This window comes from Stenella coeruleoalba, assembly GCF_951394435.1.
Source record: "Stenella coeruleoalba genome assembly, chromosome: 7".
Taxonomy (NCBI): Eukaryota; Metazoa; Chordata; class Mammalia; order Artiodactyla; family Delphinidae; genus Stenella; species Stenella coeruleoalba.
In genome coordinates this window covers 51500813-51520950 of record NC_137153.1, presented here as the reverse complement: position 1 = coordinate 51520950, position 20138 = coordinate 51500813, and the positions used below count along the sequence as shown (strand labels likewise).

The following is a 20138-nucleotide window of genomic DNA, read 5'->3' as shown; positions in this document are numbered from 1 at the left end:
ATGAGGCTTCAAATTTCACAAAAGTAAGACAACTATCTAACTCACAGAAAGCCGAAAGAATTCCTCTCCTCCAAAATAAGGTATGTGCCAAGTGGAATACAATTCTCTCAGAAAATAATCACCTCCAGGAAATCCCTGGAGGTGGAATGAATTTAATACATTGTTCCACAGCCTTGGTGCACTGATTCAGCATAAGATAGCAAGAAAATTAAAAGATTAGTTTTGTGTACGGAAGACACCATCTTTCTTTCAATATTTTTAAATGAACTCATTCTTATTCTTGGAAGGAAAACACCCACACACTTCTATGAAACCAAAGTCAAAGAAATATCCACATATCCAAAAATAAGGATTTTTGTCAAAGAGAGAAGAGATGTGCCCAAAGTATTCTTAACATGAATAACTCTGTTAATTTAATTTGACAATGTTTCTTTTGCTGAAGTAAATAGAAATGCAGCTCCAAATTCATAAGCTAAAAACTACATTTTTCAGAACCTGCCCAACTATCCAGAAGTATGAATTCTAGATCTCTTCAAATATCAATCAAGTGAAAGGCATTTATCCTTACTTAGAATTATATAGGTAAAAATTAAAACAATATTAAAAAATATTTTCAATTATAAGAACAAGGTTTTAACATATACAATATTGGCAAGCAAGTGAGTGGAGAAACTGGCCCTTTCATATATTTTTGTTCAGTGTGTAAGTTGGTGCAACTGCTTTGGAGGACATCTTGACAATATCAATCAAACTAATAATTTACAAGCCTTTGAAGTCAGAATCTTTCCTGTAAGAATTTATTCTGTGAATTTACTTGTGTATGTGAACACGAAAATGACAGTTGCCACATTTGTTTGTAATAACAAAACATTGGGGACTCCAGGAAAAAACAGCACCCAGTGAAAAATGTATGAATACAAATTTGGTTGCATTAAGCAGAGGTTTGAATCTGGTTCGGTTAAGCATTCAGCCACCAGAAGGATCTCAAATGAGGATATCCTCCTATTTTGGGCCAGGAGACAGTGAGCCATATTTCTAACATCAGATGGAAGGGAAAATGCAAAATGTTAAGAATGAATGAATGAATTAACATTTCTTTGGCACTGAACTGGTAAACTTAAGGCTATAAAATGCATAACACCTGGCTACCATGAAAATCTATTTCTGTCTCTTCTTATGCTTATATTTTACAAATCATGATCCCAAGCACAGTGATCACTATAGATTTATAGTCTTCTCCTCAGGACAAATATCATGGAAATTATCTTTACAATTAAAGATATTCACATACTGCTGTACCACTTATTGGTATAAAATGACAATGTAAAAAGAAAGCTTTCAAAACATGTATTACATTTGGTCCAATAATTCTACTTATTCAAATGTACTCTTCAAATTATTTTAAGATAATTTCAAGTTATAGAAGAGTTGCATGAATAAGTTCAAAGAATTCCTGTGTATCCTTCACCCAAGCTATCGAAATGTTAACATTTTACCACATTGTTTTTCTCTCTGTGTTTGTCTGTCTCCATAGATATTAAAAGCTATTCATTGGAGCATAATTTATAATGGAGAAAACTGGAAGGCATCTAAATAACAAGCATCAGGAAAATGCTTTCTTAAATTATAGAATATCTACTATGTGGAATATTAAACAGAAATTAAAATATTTAAAGTGATAATTGTGAAGTTTAGCCTTATTAGATAATGCTAAGTCAAAAGGAAGTTATAAATGATAATTATAAAGATTATAACACTTATTAAATATTACCCAGTGAAAACTCAGGATACAAATGTGACAATATGTAAACAGATTCATATGAAAAAATGACAAGAAGGGAACATACAAAAATGTAGTTCTATAAATTTGATTAAGATTATGGATAAAATTTCTCTATTTTCTAAATAGTACACCTCTTTTTAGACTGTTTTTTAGGATATTATGGATGGCTACTTGAAGGTAAGCAAGATAAAATACTGAATTGGGGAAATTACTCATAAGATTGTAGAGTAGAAACTATAACTTAAATCACATAACATAAACTATTATGTTTCATGAAAGAAAGAAGAAAAGGGGTCATTTTTCCCAAGGAGAAAATAAATAGGACTCAAAACAGAGAACAGATTATTTGGATTGAGATTTCATAAAATATCAAGCTCACATGGGTTTGTAAATGAATGTTTAACAAATAGAATTCTGCAACATATAAGGTTAGTTTTTTTTTTTTACTATATTACATGATGCAATCAGATTGCTTCTGACCTGAAATTTCACTGAGATGTTTTATTCTCTGGGTATCACTAATTGTTGTGTGCAATCTGACTGCCAAACTGAGCGCAGACCTATAAACCAGTGAAAAGGGGTATTTGTAAGCCGTTAGAATTTCTGATAATTAAAATCTAAAGGAAAAAGATGATAATCTCTTAGCAGTGAACATTCCATGTACATGACTTTTAAAAGTTTAATTGTATATTCGATAGAAAGGGAAACATTTCTGAAAATGAAATATTAAAAGAGCCACTGAGTTCTTCTGCCAAGGTGATTTGGGGTGTAAAGAGATCTGTTTTGGAGATTTCAAGTATGAGATGTTTATTAGTCATATGAGAGGAAATAAGTATCAAGTGGACAGTATTAGCAATAATACCTGATGAATTTCTGATAAGAAACCTCTTTGTTTATCAGAAAATCTAGTCTACATGTGGCAGAGATAATCAATTTGTAAATTAGTAAAACAATCTAGGGAGATACAATCTAAATTCCTTCCTAACATGAGATCATCACCAGGGCAGATTTAACACTTTAGAAACTGGTACTTGAACATCAGACTCTATTAAAGATATTATCTTTATTGTACCTAAGATATACTTCGTGGTACACTAAAACTGCACAAAGAACATTGAAAATCTAAAGCTGATCATGGTTCCAGGAGGAGACTGGCTTTTTTCTTTTTTTAAGAAAAGGATGCTTTTATTCTCCTCACAGCTGAGTTTGTCATCTATTGTTATTTCACAGATGACATAATTCACAAGTTATTAAAGTTTTCACTGCAGTCTGAACTTTTTATTCCTACACATTCCGAAACACTCTCAATTTTCTCTAACTACCCTCTAAAGTAATTTCAGTCCCAAAGAATAAAGGAGGAAAAAATATACATTGAATATATAAGAGTAGAGGCAGAGCGCCAATCTATTATGACATTTATAGCTATGAAAGAAAGATGGGTTGACTTGCTCATGGCTATATTATTTATAAGTTCTTTCTTCTCACTCATAAAGACACTTGTTATAAGAAATGTTAAGATTTCTTTACATTTTATACCAGCCATCTCTCTTCATCCTTCACCATTTTCATAATTGTCAACTTTCAAATACTACAGGACAACTTATTTTTTCATGGGTATCACGATGCCCTTCAACACATGGGCTACTGTTTAGGCCTTAGCCCTGAATGGAAGTATAACCATAGTTTAATATTTTATGTACAAAATCATACACAAATAAAAATATCTGTAAAATTCAAAATGGCATCCAGTTCTGATGATAATAGTATAAAAGAGACCTTCAATCCTTCAGTGTTATATTTGTTATTACTTTTAAATTATATAGTACTAAAAGCAGTTATACAAGATAAATCAGTCCGAGAGATGTGCTGTACAACATTGTGTCTATTGTTAACAATATTGTGCACTTCAAAATGTGTGAGAGGGTAGATACCATATTAAGTGTTCATAAATAAATAAATAGTTCTGTGTCCATACACATACCTATGTGAATATATAAAATAATATCAACAGGACATGTTTTATGTGTCTAGAAGTAAAGCATATAAACTAAATATACAAATAAAAATATATACTAAGTGGTTAACCATTTTCTTTGTGGAGTAGGAAGAAGAGCAATTATTACTTTTTATGAATTTTTACATTGTTCACCTTTTACAACAAGCATGAGTTATTTTGAAAAATGGGAAAAACAAAGTTATAAGGAAAAGAATGGGAAATATAGGAATGAAATAAATATACAATAATAAATAAAAGTCAGTAAACATTAGAGCAAATTCATATCTGTGAATCTGATTCAGAAGCTTAATGCAATGTTTTCATAACCCTGGGATGGGTAAAGTCAGGGGTCCCCAACTCCTGGGCCATGGACGGGTAGTGGTCCGTGGCCTGTTAGGAACTGGGCCACACAGCAGGAGGTGAGCGGTGGGCAAGTGAGTAAAGCTTCATCTGTATTTACAGCCACTCCCCATCACTCGCATTACCGCCTGAGCTCCGCCTCCTGTCAGATCAGCGGCGGCATTAGGTTCTCATAGGAGCGCGAACCCTACTGTGAACTGCGCATGCGACGGATCTAGGTTGCACGCTCCTTATGAGAATCTAATGCCTGATGATCTGAGGTAGAGCTGAGGCGGTGATGCTAGCGCTGGGAAGCAGCTGCAAATACAGATTATCATTAGCAGAGAGGTTTGACTGCACAGAGACCATAATCAGTTGCTTGCAGACATATCAAAACCCTATCAGTGAGTGGTAAGTGACAAGCTGCATCTGGTGTCAGGCTTTAAGTCAGAATCCGACACTTATTTTAGTACTCTCATGACCTGCCCATTATTTTATTTACCATTTCCATCCGTGCCTCTTTCCCACACTGCGCACTGTGCGCTTGTCTCAGTCACAGTTTTGGTAAGCACACATTTTGGTAGCCAAAATGAGTAAAACACAAACATTGCTGGAGAGCTTCTTTGAATAGGGGGAAAGACCCAATGATGAGACAGCAGAAGACTCTAAGACTGCCAACAAAAAAAAGCTACATTTAAAAGAAAATACCAAGAGTCCTACTTAAATTACGGGTTCATTGCAACAGGTGATTCACATTTTCAAAGTCTGCTTTGTATAATATGTGGCAACTGCTATCCAACAAAGCCGTGAAACCTTCCAAAGTGCTTCGCCAGATGGAGACCAAACACCCTGCATTAAAAGACAAGACTTTGGAGTTTCTCAAAAGAAAAAAATGTGAACACGAAGAACAGAAGCAATTACTGAAGGCCACCACTTCATCAAATGTGTCTGCAGTGAGAGCATCATTCTTAGCGGCTAACCGCATTGCTAAAGCTAAGAAGCCTTTTACTATTGGTGAAGAGTTGATCTTGCCTGCTGCTAAGGACATTTATCGTGAACTTTTAGGAGAGGCTGCAGTTCAAAAGGTGGCATGTATTCCTCTTTTGGCTAGTACCATAACTAAACAAATTGAAGAAATAGCAGAGGATATTGAGGCGCAATTGTTAGAGAGGATTAATGAGTCACCGTGGCACGCAATCCAGGTTGACGGGTCTACCAATGTCGACAACAAGGCAACAATGCTTGTTTTTGTGCAATATATTTTTCAGGAGGATGTGCATGAGTATATGTTATGTGCACTTCTGTTGCCAACCAACACCACAGCTGCAGAACTATTCAAGTCTTTGAATGATTACGTATCAGGAAAACTGAATGAATCATTTTGTGTCGGTATATGCACGGACGGAGCGGCTGCTATGACTGGATGGCTTTCTGGTTTCACTACTCAGGTCAAAGAGGTCGCTTCTGAATGTGAGTCTACACACTGTGTCATCCATAGAGAAATGCTGGCTAGCCGAAAAATGTCACCTGACCTTAACAGTGTTTTGCAGGATGTGATTAAAATTATCAACATTAAAGTACATGCCCTTAACTCACGTCTGTTCGCGCAGCTCTGTGAGGAGATGGACGCAGAGCACACACGTCTTCTCTTATACACAGAAGTGAGATGGCTTTCTAAGGGTAGATCACTGGCCAGAGTTTTTGAGTTATGAGAGCCACTCCAGAGATTTCTTTTAGAAAAACAGTCACCACTGGCAGCACATTTCAGTGACACAGAATGGGTTGCAAAACTTGCTTACTTGTGTGACATATTCAACCTGCTCAGTGAACTCAATCTGTCGTTTCAGGGGAGAACGACAACTGTGTTCAAGTTGGCAGATAAAGTGGCTGCATTCAAAGCCAAATTGGAATTGTGGGGGCAACGAGTGAACATTAGGATTTTTGACATGTTTCAAACATTAGCAGAGATTTTGAAAGAGACTGAGCCAGGGCCTTCTTTCTCCCAGCTGGTGCATGATCACCTATCTTAGCTTTCAGAAGAGTTTGAGCATTACTTCCCAACCACAAAAAACCCCTGAGCTGGGAAGGAATGGATCCGCGACCCATTTGTGAATAAGCCAGGTGAATCGGCTTTGTCCATGCTAGAAGAGAATCATCTGCTTAAGATCACAATTGATGGTGGCCTTAAAAGTATGTGTGAGACGACTTCAGATCTCCATACGTTCTGGATTAATGTCAAGGCAGAATATCCTGAGATTGCCACAGAAGCACTGAAAAGCCTGCTTCCATTTCCAACATCCTATTTTTGTGAAGCAGGGTTTTCTGCAGTGACAGCAACCGAAACAAGATTACGGAGTAGACTGGACATAAGTCACACACTTCGGGTGTCACTGTCTCCCGTCACCCCCAGATGGGACCATCTAGTTGCAGGAAAACAAGCTCAGGGCTCCCACTGATTCTGCATTATGGTGAGTTGTATAATTATTTCATTATATATTACAATGTAATAATAATAGAAATAAAGTGCACAATAAATGTAATGCACTTAAATCATCCCGAAACCATCCACCCCGCCCTGTTCCGTGGAAAAATTGTCTTCCACGAAACCGGTCCCTGGTGCCAAAAAGGCTGGGGACCACTGGGTAAAGTGATCTTAGAAAACACTGACCATAAAATAAAAAATTGATGCATTGCTCTTAAAAATTATAAACGTCAGCTCATTGAAAGTGTTTATTGAGAAAATGAATAGGTAAGCATGGGAACAAATATTCACAATACAAAGTGTGACAAAGGACTTGTATGCAGACTATATAAAGAACACCTTCAACAATAAGACAACATCTCAATAACAAATAGGTAAATTGGATACTTTGAAAAGGAACGTATACAAATTACTAATAAGCACTTGAAAAACTGCACATTAGTGGTCATAAGAAAATGCAAATTAATATTAAAGTATCACTATACTTCTAGAATGGCTTAAATTTTAAAAGCCTGACAATACTAAAAGTTGGCCAGGATATGAAGCAAATAGAATTCTCGTGAATTGCTAATAAGAGTGCAAAATGGTACTACCAATTTGGAATCTGGAAGTTTCTTATAAATCAAAACATACTACTCACCTTATGATCAAATAACTACTAGGTATTTACCAACGATAAATAAAAGTGTATGTCCACAAAAAGACTTTTGTACAATTTGTATAAAATTATTCATAGCAGCTATATTAATGATCACCAAAAACTGAAACAACTCAAATGGCCACCAACAAGAGAACAGATAAATTGTGTTACATCCATACAGAGAAACTGTATTCAGCAGTTAAAAGGAGGGGATAAGTTTGAATATTGCTAAGGTAGAATCAGTTTCAGTTAGTGACAAATTGAAAGAGTAGTGTGAGATAAAGAGAGGAACTGAAGATGGACTTGAGATGATTAGCCTACTTGTCTAGGAGAAAAATTGAAGAAAAAAATGCAGGGAGAGAGGAACGGCTTAGCGTTGGGAATAAAGTTATAGATGATGATTCTCTAGGATCTAAAAAACATTTTCTTTCATTGTGAAGTGGAGAAAGTTTCTCTATCAATCGAAGGTTCCAGCAGTCAGAATTCACTTTTTTCCATATATCAACCTCTTCATGTTTTTTCTCCTGGGCAGAATTTTCATTAACTTCGAAGGGTGCTTTGAGATTGTGAGAGTCCTGAGAACGGTCTGGAGAGATCACTTATCATGCTTTAGTACTCCTTCTTCTCCTTTCTCATGAAGTATTTGAAGTTTGGGTATTTGTGGGCCACTGATGAGATTGGTACCTGCTTGTTTACCCATCTCTTTCAACTGAGGGAATTTGTGCTGAGGTGTACTTATCTTTGGTGTCCAAAAATGATGGTAAGAAAGGAGAGGGAAAGCATCATCCCATATCATATCATATCATATCATATCGTATCATATCATATCATATATCATATCATGTCCTTCAGGAATTGATGATCACATTATTTATTTTCTACAATATAGTTGTTTTCTTATTTATTAGTTGGTGAATTTCTTGTGGGTAGGGACTGCCTTATTCATCTTTTTAATCTTTCCTCCCTAAAGTTTATCATGAAGTAAGCATTCGGTGAAAAGATGCTGAAAGAAGGACTAAATATGCCTCTAGAGATTTATTATTGCTACTTCCTCTGAGATATAAAGTTTTGTTATTAAAAACAACAACAAAAGTAAACAACAGTAATAAAGTAGATTTTTAAAGAAACTTTCCTCTCAAGAAAAAAGAAAATGAAGACAAGCCCAAGATGAAAATGGAAATATCCTTGACTGAAACTGACATTTAAAAATCAGATTAGAAGGATAAGAGAGAAAAAAGAGAGGGAAATCAGATACTCCAGCTTTTTGAACTCAGAAAGGAAAAAAGCAGGAGAGACAGATCAAAGAGTCAAAACTCCATTATGGGAAACAAGTGGAAAGTAAAGGAACTAGAGTATCCCTGCAAGGTATAGAAGCATTTTGATTTAGCTGTAGAAACAGAGGAAGGTCACACAGAAACAGAGGGAGGTTACTTGAAAACTGCCCATGGTTACTCAGGAGTGAAGCTGGCATCGACGTGCAGTTGGATCTCACTCTCCGCTCAGTGATCTGCTCTCTAGATTATGCACTTCTTGATATTTACCCATAAACCTGGTAACCAGTTTAGAGAAATGCCTGCCCGTGAAGGATTCATGCTATGACAACATAGCCACCTTGCATATTTCTAGCCACTGTTATGTCCCATTAACTCTTTAACCCTGACCTTGAAACCACTTCTGCTTTACTATTCAATGTGTTCCATTCAAAACACATTGTAAATTCTGGTATCCTCCACTTTTGAGGGGTTTAGTTTTAGGTGTATTCTTTTGAGTGTACAAGAATGAATACAAAGAAGGAAAGTAAAATAATTAATTATTACAGGCATACCTCAAAGCTATTGCAGTCAGTTCAGACCACTGCAATAAAGTGAATATCGCAATAAAGTGACTCACAGAAATGTTTGTGGTTTCCCAGTGCATGTAAAAGTTATGTTTCCACTATACTGTAGTCTATGAAGTGTGCAATAGCATTTATTTCTAAAAAATGTATATACCTTAATTTAAAAGTACTTTATTTCTGAAAAATGCTAACCATCACTGAACTTTCTGTAGTTGTAATCTTTTGGCTAGTGGAGGGTTTGAAATACTGCAAGAATTACCAATGCGTGACACAGAGACAAGAAGTGAGCAAATGCTGTTGGAAAAGTGACAGCAATAGATTTGTTCAATGCAGGGTTGCCACAGACCTTCAATTTGTGAAAAAAAAGTGCAATATTTGTGAAGCACAATAAAATGAGGTATTCCTGTACTTTAACATACAGAACACATGGCTCTCTTCCTCGAATATTATATGGCATTAGAGTTGAAGTCCTCAAAGTCAATTACTGTGGTCTGAGAAACAAGTTTCTTCTGTTCCAGTGTCACTTTTTAAAAAATCAAAATAGATTAGGTTTTATTTTTAAATATAAATATTGAAAGAGAGTTAATATTGAGAATAAAGGATGGTACATGAACAGAAATGCTTTCAGAACAAGGTTGTCATGAATTACATTTGGCCCTACGTGTCCGTATCTACAGATTTCACACCTGGGATTCAACCAAACTTGGATCAAAAATACTCGGAAAAAAAAAAACAAATCCAGAAAGTTCCAAAAAGCAAAACTTGAATTTTCCACATGCTGGCAACTATTTATATAGTATTTACATTGTATTAGGTATTGTAAGTAATCTAGAGACGATTTAAAGTATAGGAGGATGTGAATAGGTTATATGCAAATACTATGCCATTTTATATAAGGGACTTGAGCATCTGTGAATTTTGGTATTTTCAGGTGGTCTTGGAACCCATTTCCCATGGATACTGAGGGACAGCTGGATATATGAAACATGCAAATATTTCAACAGAAGCAAAAATCAGCTGTCCCTGGACGAATCATTGAGGTTTTGCTTCTTTGGTAAACAAAATTTGGCGTGAAGAAAATCTGGAAAAAAGGAAGTGGTGGTTTTATGCTTTGGGAGTTTGGATGGTCATTAGTTTCCTATTTGCTGCTGTAACAAATTATCACAAATGCAGTGGCTTCTAAAACCACAAATTTATTATCTTATAATTCTGTAGGTCAAAAGTCCAACATGAGTCTCACTGGGTTAAAATCAAGATGTCTACAGGGCAGTGCTTCATTCTGGAAGCTCAAGGGGAAAACCCATTCCCTTGCCTTTTCAGCCTCTAGAATCTGCACACACTCCTTAAGCCATGGCCCCCTCCCTCCTTCTTCAAAGCCAACAATGGAGGTTGAGCCCTCACATCTCATCACTTTGACCTCCCCTTCTCCTTCCCTCTTCTTTTTAAGAACCCTTGTGACTACACTGGGCCCACCTGGATAAACATCTCTATTTTTAAATTAAGTTGATTGTCAACCTTAATTCTAGCTGCAACCTTGATTTCCCCTTTGCCATGAGGATTTGAGCAGGGACATCTCTGGGTGACTATTATTCTGCCTGCCACAGCAGGCTTTTGACTTCTGCCTCTGGTGCATCATGCTATATGATGGCAGTCTCTCCGGAACTTGGACATTTCCAGCTACATTTGCTTTAAATATATACACGTTCCAGCCCATGTGCAGAATTGACCCAAAAGATTATGGGAAAACATTTGAGGCTATTAAAAATATGGAAAGCATTTGTGAGCTGCCTTTTGGGGTCTTTTGCTCACCAAAACTAAGTTATGAAAACTTGATCATCCTGCCAAAAGACTTCAAATAAATTATTTTGGAATTCTGTTTATAGTTAGCATGAGTAAGGATCAGGTTACCTTTTGGTAAACATGCCCTGTCACACTTCATTGACATTTTAGTGGATTTTATTTTTATTTTTTTAATTTAATTTTTGTTTTATATAGGAGTAAAGTTGATTTATAATGTTGTGTTAGTTTCAGCTGTACAGCAAAGTGATTCAGTTTTACATATACATATATCTATTCTATTTCATATTCTTTTCCCATATAGGTTATTAGAGAATACTGAGTAGAGTTCCCTGTGCTATACCGTAGGGAACAATCCTTGTTGATTACCTATTTTACATGTTGTAATGAGTATATGTTAATCCCAAATGCCTAATATATCCCTGCTTGCCACCTTTCCCCTTTGGTAACCATAAGTTTGCTTCCAAAGTCTGTGAGTCTGTTTCTGCTTTGTAAATAAGTTCATTTGTACCCTTTTTCTTTAGATTCCACATATAAGTGATATCCCATGATATTTGTCTTTCTCTGTCTGACTTACTTCACTCAGTGTGACAATCTCTAGGTCCATGTTGCTGCAAATGGCATTATTTCATTCATTTATATGGCTGAGTAATGTTCCATTGTATATATGTACCACATCTTCTTTATCCATTCCTCTGTTGATGTACATTTAGGTTGCTTCCATGTCTTGGCTATTGTGAACAGTGCTGCATTGAACATTGGAGTGCATGTATCTTTTTGAATTATGGTTTTCTCTCGGTACATGCCCAGGAGTGGGATTGCTGGTATCATGTGGTAGCTCTATTTTTAGTATTTTAAGGAACCTCCATACTGTTCTCCATAGTGTTTGTACCAATTTACATTCCCACCAACAGTGTAGGAGGGTTCCCTTTTCTCCACACCCTCTCCAGCATTTATTGTTTGTAGACTTTTTTATGATGTCCATTCTGACTAGTGTGAGGTGATACCTCATTGTAGTTTTGATTTGCATTTCTGTAATAATTAGTGATGTTGAGCAGCTTTTCATGTGCCTCTTGGCCATCTGTATGTCTTCTTTGGAGAAATGTCTGTTTAGGTCTTCTGCCCACTTTTTGATTGGGTTGTTTGTTTTTTTAATATTGAGCTGCATGAGCTATTTGTATGTTTTGGAGATTAATCCCTTGTCAGTCACTTCATTTGCAAATATTTTCTCCCATTGTGAAGGTTGTCTTTTTGTTTTGTTTATGGTTTCCTTTGCTGTACAAAAGCTTTTAAGTTTAATTAGTTCCCATTTGTTTTTTTTTTTTTAATTTTTGTTACTCTAGGAGGTGGATCCAAAAAGATATTGCTGCAATTTACGTCAAAAAGTGTTCTGCCTACATTTTCCACTAAGAGTTTTATAGTACCCAGTCTTATATTTAGGTCTTTAATCCATTTTGAGTTTATTTTTGCATATGGTGTTAGAGAATGTTCTAACTTCATTCTTTTGCATGTAGCTGTCCAGTTTTCCCAGCACCACTTATTTTCTCCGCTTTATATTCTTGCCTCCTTTATTGTAGATTAATTGACTGTAGGTGTGTGGGTTTATATATGGACTTTCTATCCTGTTCCATTGATCTATATTTCTGCTTTTGTGCCAGTACCATACAGTTTTGATTACTGTAGCTTTGTTGTGTAGTATAAAGTCAGGGAGCCTGATCCCTCCAGCTCTGTTTTTCTTTCTCAGGATTGCTTTGGCTATTTGTGGTCTTTTGCACTGCAATACAAATTCTAAAATTTTTGTTCTACTTCTGTGAAAAATGCCATTGATAATTTTATAGGGATTGCATTGAATCTGTAGATCTCCTTGGATAGTAGAGTCATTTTGACAATATTGATTCTTCCAATCCAAGAACATGGTATATCTTTCCATCTGTTTGTGTAATCTTTGATTTCTTTCATCAACATCTTATAATTTTCAGAGTATAGGTCTTTTGTCTCCTTAAGTAAGTTTATTCCTAGGTATTTTATTCTTTTTGATGTGATGGTAAATGGGATTGTTTCCTTAATTTCTCTTTCTGATCTTTCACTGTTAGTGTATAGAAATACAAGAGGTTTCTTTTTTTAAATTTTTATTGGAGTATAGTTGATTTACAGTGTTGTGTTAGTTTCTGCTGTACAGCAAAGTGAATTCGTTATACATATATCCACTATTTTTTAGATTCTTTTCCCATATAGGTCATTAAAGTATTGAGTAGAGTTCCCTGTGCTATATAGCAGGTCCTCATTAGTTATCTATTTTATATATAGTAGTGTGTATATGTCAGTCCCAATCTTCCAACTTATCCCTCCTCCCCCTTTCCTCCTTGTTAACCATAAGACTTTTTTCTACATCTGTGACTCTATTTCTGTGGAGAACAGTATGGAGATTCCTTAAAAAACTAAAAATAGAGCTACCACATAATCCAGCAATCCAACTCCTGGGCATATACCCAGAGAAAACCATAATTTGAAAAGATACATGTACCCCAATGTTCATTGCAGCACTGTTTACAATAGCCAAGACATGGAAGCAACATAAATGTCCATTGACAGACAAATGGTTAAAGAAGATGTGGTATGTATATACAATATAATATTACTTAGCCATGAAAAAGAATGAAATAATGCTATTTGAAGCAACATGGATGGACCTAGAGATTGTCATACTGAGTGAAGTAAATCAGACACATAAAGACAAATATCATATGGTATCACTTATATGTGGAATCTTTAAAAAATGTTACAAATGAACTTATTTACAAAACAGAAATAAAGGCACAGTTGTAGAGATTTCTATGTATTAACTTTATATCCTGCAACTTTACTGAATTCATTGATGAGTTCTAGTAGTTTTCTGGTAGCATCTTTAGGATTTTCTGTGTATAGTATCATGTCCTCTGCAAACAGGGACAATTTTACTTCTTCTTTTCCAATATGGATTTCTTTTAGTTGCTTTTAAATATCACAGAATTCTTTCCTGAATTTCGAATGAGTTCTCTCCTTCTAAGGGCAGGTGAACATAACAGAGTTTAAAAAGAAAAATCCTATCTTGATCCAGTTTTGAGATCCCAGCTACCGGTGAGTCAGTCCCCCTCCTTGAGCAGCTGATTAATCAGCTTTCCTTATCGGGTTCTTACACTGTGGGCCACTAGGCCACTATGCACCAGCCCTAATTACCCAGAGGCCAGGTATCAGATCATTAACCCCTATGCCCTGGAGTCCACAAAATCATTTAAATTAGCCAGTCCACAGGGAGTCCAGGAAAGCTAGCTAACCACATGGCATTTGCCATACACAAGCTGCCCTCTCTAGCTTCAGCTTGTTGTTATCCTGTCCTGGGTGAAACCCCCTCTATGACCTTGTCTGACAGCCTTCTCTTATTTGGAACCATAAGTTATATAGGGTTCTGCCTTTCACCTAATCTATCCACGCGTCAGTGTGTTGTATCCCACCATCAAAGATTCTTTAAGTCTTATAAAACAGCCCTTTGTATCATCCACCTATCCTTCCATACCACAAACATTTAATGCCTATTCACTATGGGCAAGCCCTATGGCAGGCCACAGAGATGATTATGGTGGTCCCTGTACCTGAAGGCTATTGAAGATGCAGATTTCTCTCCTACACTGAGCCTCTGCATATTGTCAAATGTTTCCTCCCCTCACCTCACTTTTCTTTTTTTATCATTTGTTGCTGAAATTAATAGTTCTTCATTGCTTTTGCACAACCCAATCAAGGTAGCTAGAAATCTGTGTGCGTATGAATTTTAGAAATGAGACATTCATTTGCATTTATACGGATATAATTTGCCACGCTACTGATTGGATATACTCTTTTAAATGTTATGGCCACTTGAAGACCTTGACTATTGCCAACAGTTTTCTTCAAGATACCTTTGACACATGAACTACTAAGGAGAAGAAAATACAGAAAACCTTTTGTAGTTGACATGGCGAACCAGCTATGTAATAAAAGAAATTCAAAAGAGTATATTGTAAAGAGAGTATATTTTTTCTATCAGAGGCAGCAGGTATAATGTTTATTTGAATGACCAATTCCTTATCTTGCTTTTGTAGGGCAGCCAGAGCCATTTTAGGATGGTGGGAGAGGTCACAAGCCATGTGAAACACATCTCTCGTGGACAGGGAACTGTATGATTCACACTTGAAGTTCTCTGTTTTTAGAAAGGGTTGAAAACGCTTTGACTTCTGGAGTACTGGAGGTGTTAGGAGCTGCCTGGCATTTTGGCTGTGTTTTCTATGACGAATATGTATGTGTGACTGCCTGGGGAAAAACCACACACAACAGAACCTGAAGAAAATAACATTGGGTGATATATTGCCCCTTACCATAAGTCATATCATATGCAATGTAAACAGAGTGAAATAATTTGCTACTTTCCTGGGTTCCATTATGTATATGTGTTTATTTAATCAGAACTAAATGATATTACATGAAGTTCCCCTTGCCCTCCTGAGGAATCCAGATTCAACACTTTCAGCACTGTTCAGTGCTGGAGAGCGAAGAAAGTGTAACCATAGTGATGGAATGGAAATGATTTTCTTTTGTTCAGAGGCTTCAATATCCAACAGACATTACAGTTTTCAAGGTCAAAAATATATTAGGATGAGATAAAAATTAAAGAAAAATGTGCTGGCTTAGCTACAAAAGCTAATTTAGTTTATGCATTATAAATTATGTTAAAATGACTAAAATGAGATTTCTCAGCAAGAACTAAATGTGTGGTTTCACGAAACTAATTTCCAAAGATGAACATGATTACAGAATTTAGCTTTAAAAGCTTTTCAGGCCATCAGAGAAAACAGCAAAGCTATCAATTATCAGACTTTAGTGGTGCCTCTGTCAGAAATATAATGGTATTTTTAGCATTCTGCTCAGCGTTTACTAAATTAAGAATGTCTACAAACAAATCAATTAATTGGAACATTATTTAATTAAGTAAAGCATGTGATCTGCCAAAGAACCTTAAGCACACAGTTATAACAAACATCCCAATAGCCTTCATCTTCTATGGAGGGAAATAGCTGGCCGAGCAATAAAAGGAAGATGGAAGCTATGGAAAATGAACCATTGATAAAACAAGCAAACACAGCCTCATGCTTTTCTGATTCATGCTGTATACTTATGTAATTTTAAAAAGTGCTTGTTTTGAAAATCTGTGATTTCCTGGGAGAAGGTCGATGCTATCTGTCAGTCATTCCAGTCCTATTAGGTGGATATGTGGCATTTGTTTTTTGTAACAGTGCATATATACACATAAAAGCATCTGTATTCTCATGCATGGTACATTTACGTTTCTGGATGCTAGGAAGTTACTGGGTTCCTGATGTTTGTTTCAGTGTTACTGGAAAGCGAAACAGCTCAGATTCAGTAAAAGTTTATTTTAAAGCTACTCTAAGTCTCTGCAACAAACCGTCTCGTTCAACCTTTTAATAGTCCTGTGAGTTAGGGATCAAGATCCCAGTTATAAATGGGAGAGGAAGGTTCAAAGAGGTGAAGTACTTCCCCTGTATTCATACACCTGGTAAGTTTCAGAGTTAGGGTTTAAACCCAAGGCATATGATAATACCAAGTCCCAAACACTTTCTATTATTCCAGAAAATCTTTTCTGCAGGAAAGCCAGCACAGCCCAGCCTGCATGTCAGTGGTCTGCACCAGTGAAATTACTACCATTTTGGCAATGAGTCGTTGGAATACATTGCCTCAAATGAGAGGTAGCAGTGATTTGGTTAGGGAAAGAGCAGACTAGCATCAAATACTGCTTGGACAAGTCAAAATATCAAATTGCCTAATCCCACTAGGCATGAGAGAAAAGGCAAGCAACCTATTCACCCACAAACAACCCAGAATAGAATTCTATCCTTATTTGAAGTAATTGCAAACATGGATCAAGGGTTAATGAAGTGTGATGGAGAAAAGTGAGGTGATGACAGTGGGTGTTCAATAGCAATGTTGTGACCTGTTGGAAACTTTGAAATCTGATTTCTTCCTTTTTGCTAATGAAGATTATCTTTTCACATATATCAGAATGGTGAGCTTATGTATTGGGGAACATCTCATGAGCTGTATCAAACATACTTGAAATCATTTTCAGAATCATTTGATCTGAGCAATTACAATTGTCCTACCCAGGTGACTCTTGTCATCCAAGCCAAGTAGGTCTTCTAGTCCTTTGCTCTGTCTTCCCTTGTCTCCTCAGCTCCAGGTGCATCCCCAATATGATTATGTATCTGGGCTTTCTCATCCTGCTGGGTTTATCTTTTCTGAAAATTTTTCAAACATGACATGGATGTAAGTCTACAAGTCATTGACACCCAATTACCTGAGAATGATAAAGAAACCATGAACATGAAAGTGCTTTCAAATTCTTGTCTCACTAAATATTAATTTTTAAGTCAAAATTTTGTTACTTGTTATTTTTTACATTTTTATTACTAAGCAATAGGTGAAACTTCTAATAAAATGCCATGTGGGAAATTTGTAATGTTTCCACTCAATTCGAAAAATAAAAGAAATTTGATGTTTATCTTCAAACCATAGAGAAGACATCATATTGCTCATCCCATACCTAATGACTGAGGTGGCATGCTGGATGTACTGGCTGGAGCTACAGAGAAGGACACAGATGGACTTCACTCTTTGCCTGGGATTGACAGCATGTGAGCAAAATGTTTTGCTGTAATTAGGGTAATTTTGTGTGCAATAGGGAAAAACAACCCCTTAAATATCAGTGTGGTATTCAATAGCAAAATATGTCTAGACATGTGAAACCTTCCACACTAAAAGAAGTTATTGAAAAATGATTCATTTTTACATCCTCCACCTGCTGCCTGATTCTTCATCATATTGATTTGCGCGAAAGAAAAAACTTTTTCCAAATCATAGTACTGAGAAATGTTGCTAATAAGATATGTAGCTTTTAGCTCTCAGTCTTTATTGAGCATCACCCATGTGCTAGATGCTGTTTAGAAAAATCAGGGTAAATGTCTTTATCTTAATAAATCAATTTTCATAAAAATTTTCTTTGTCACTCAGAGTTTAGGATCAACTAAACATGGATGATATTTGATCTTTTTAAGAGCAGGAAATTATGACTTTGGAAATATGCTTTTTATGCAAGGATAGATGTTTATTATAATAAGATTAAAGTTGTTTTTCTCTGTCATCTCACTAATCTGGATACTTTAGAGACATTGTTTTAGACATTCTTCTGTATCCATTGTTTTTTTAACCTGTAATTACAAGGATAACAATTAACAGTTCCTTAAACAAATAGTTTGCTTTTCTCACATAGCAGGGACTCAGGATGTAGGTGGCTACTCTTTGTTGTTTGAGCAGCTCAGTGTCAGAGGCAGCGTCTCTGCATTTTTCTTTACCTTTTCCTGATAGTCATTGGATGGTTATTGTTGCTCCAGGCTTCATGCCTATATTCATGCAGGATGTAGAGGGGCAGATGTACTGCTGGAGAAGTAAGCTTCTTTTATCATAAAGCAAAGTTTTCCAGATTACCCCAGCAAACTTCCACTTACAAATCACTGGGTAGAATTCAGGCATATGGCCATTCCTGGCTTCAAATATTCTGAGACATGTTTGGGAATGGATCTTAGATTAGCTATCCAACAAAGCCTGATAACTCTTGCAGCTAACTTTGTGTTTAATGACTAGACTTGATGCTGTGGCTGAGTGAAAACAGCCGTACATTGAAGCTTTGTTACAAAGGAAAAGGAGGTGGACTTAAGATCAAATCGTCTGGGTTTAAATCTCAACTCTGTAGTTCCTCTGTTGGGATCTTAGGCAAGCCACTTACTTTTATAAGCTTCAGTTTCCACATCTCTGAAAGAAGATAAGAATTCCTTTTTTATAAGTGTGATAAGGATTAAATAAGTAAGATGTCTTAGAATATCAAGTACAGATTTAAATAGAAATTTACTAAATCGTTGTTATATTCATTCTTTCATTCATATATTCTGTTGGTCAATATAAACTTTATTTAAGAGAAGCAATTGAGGAGAGATTATCACTGGTCAAGTTTGCTTCTATGAGGCCAAAGATGCAGTAGTTGTTCACCTCAGGGTCTTATTTCTGAAGGGGTGTGTGTGTGTGTGTGTGTGTGTGTGTGTGTGTGGTTACTCTAGCCTCCAGATGGCAATGAGACAAGGACGGAGGGAGGAAGGAAATTAACTTTTTTTGAACACCTCTTGACCTGCCTCTCTTATCGTCATATCATTTTTTACCTGATAAGCAGACATTTTTCTTTTCTTTTACTTTAAACTAGGCTATTAAACTAAAAGCAGAATGGCGTGACCTCTCATATTTCTAAGTTGCCCATATTGTGCAGTTTTTCCATCTCATTCACTCTTTTATTTCCCTGGGAACCCATCACAAGTCCCTGGAGGCTACACAGAAAGACAGTTTTGTTAAATACTGCTCAGGGTCACACACCAAATCTTTCCTTCCTTTCAACCTCCAACTAATATTCCACAAATAGATTGATACCCAATTATCTCTCTCTGAGAGTATATTTCTTTCCTATCTAGAACTCCTCTATCCAGTTCCATCCAGAGATAAAAAATAGCCATTACTCAATACTAATTTGGAGTCTGAACTTCAGGAAATGTTGTTCACTTCTTCAAGTATTGCCTCTTCTCTGAAGTTCATTGTGCCGTCTTTGCTGCCCTGCTGGTCTGTCCAGATGTAGCCAACATAGCATATCCACAGTTTGCTGTGGGTTTATTCCTGAGGCCTGTGATCTGGGAACCTTGCTGCATATGGGTTATATAACACTGTGTCATATGCAGTGATTTCTAAATATGAACATGTGACCATATGAACAAAAATATGTCTTCTGAATAAGAAAACATGATCTCTTTGTTCTTCCCTTTATCCATATATCCATCCTTCCCTCCCTTCCTCCATCCTTGTTTGTCTCTGTCCTCTCCCTCCCCCTCTCCCCATCTCTCTCATATCTGGGTAATCTACGGAAGGGGGCACTCTGAGAAATGACTAGTAGTCTGTGTGTAACACACTGATGTGTTACAGATTGAGAATTTATCTCTCCTGAAGAATGGTACATGGAATCTAACCAGTCATTGAATGGTTGCTAGAGATGCTCTGCTCAGTCTCTGTAAATAGATGAAAACAGGCATGAGGAAGATGAGTAGGGCTAAGTATTGACTCCAGACTTTCCTCTAGAGGGAGCTGATG

General features: G+C 36.4%; 1 long non-coding RNA gene across 1 annotated transcript in view; it reads left to right on the top strand.

Moving 5' to 3' along the window:
- The window catches only part of LOC307189361, a 122914-nt gene that overhangs the window by 67864 nt on the left and 34912 nt on the right, over window positions 1-20138 (top strand). Inside the window, exon 3 of the long non-coding RNA XR_013829168.1 lies at window positions 17475-17593. This is a non-coding gene — a long non-coding RNA (uncharacterized lncRNA). The remainder of the gene's footprint in view (window positions 1-17474; window positions 17594-20138) is intronic.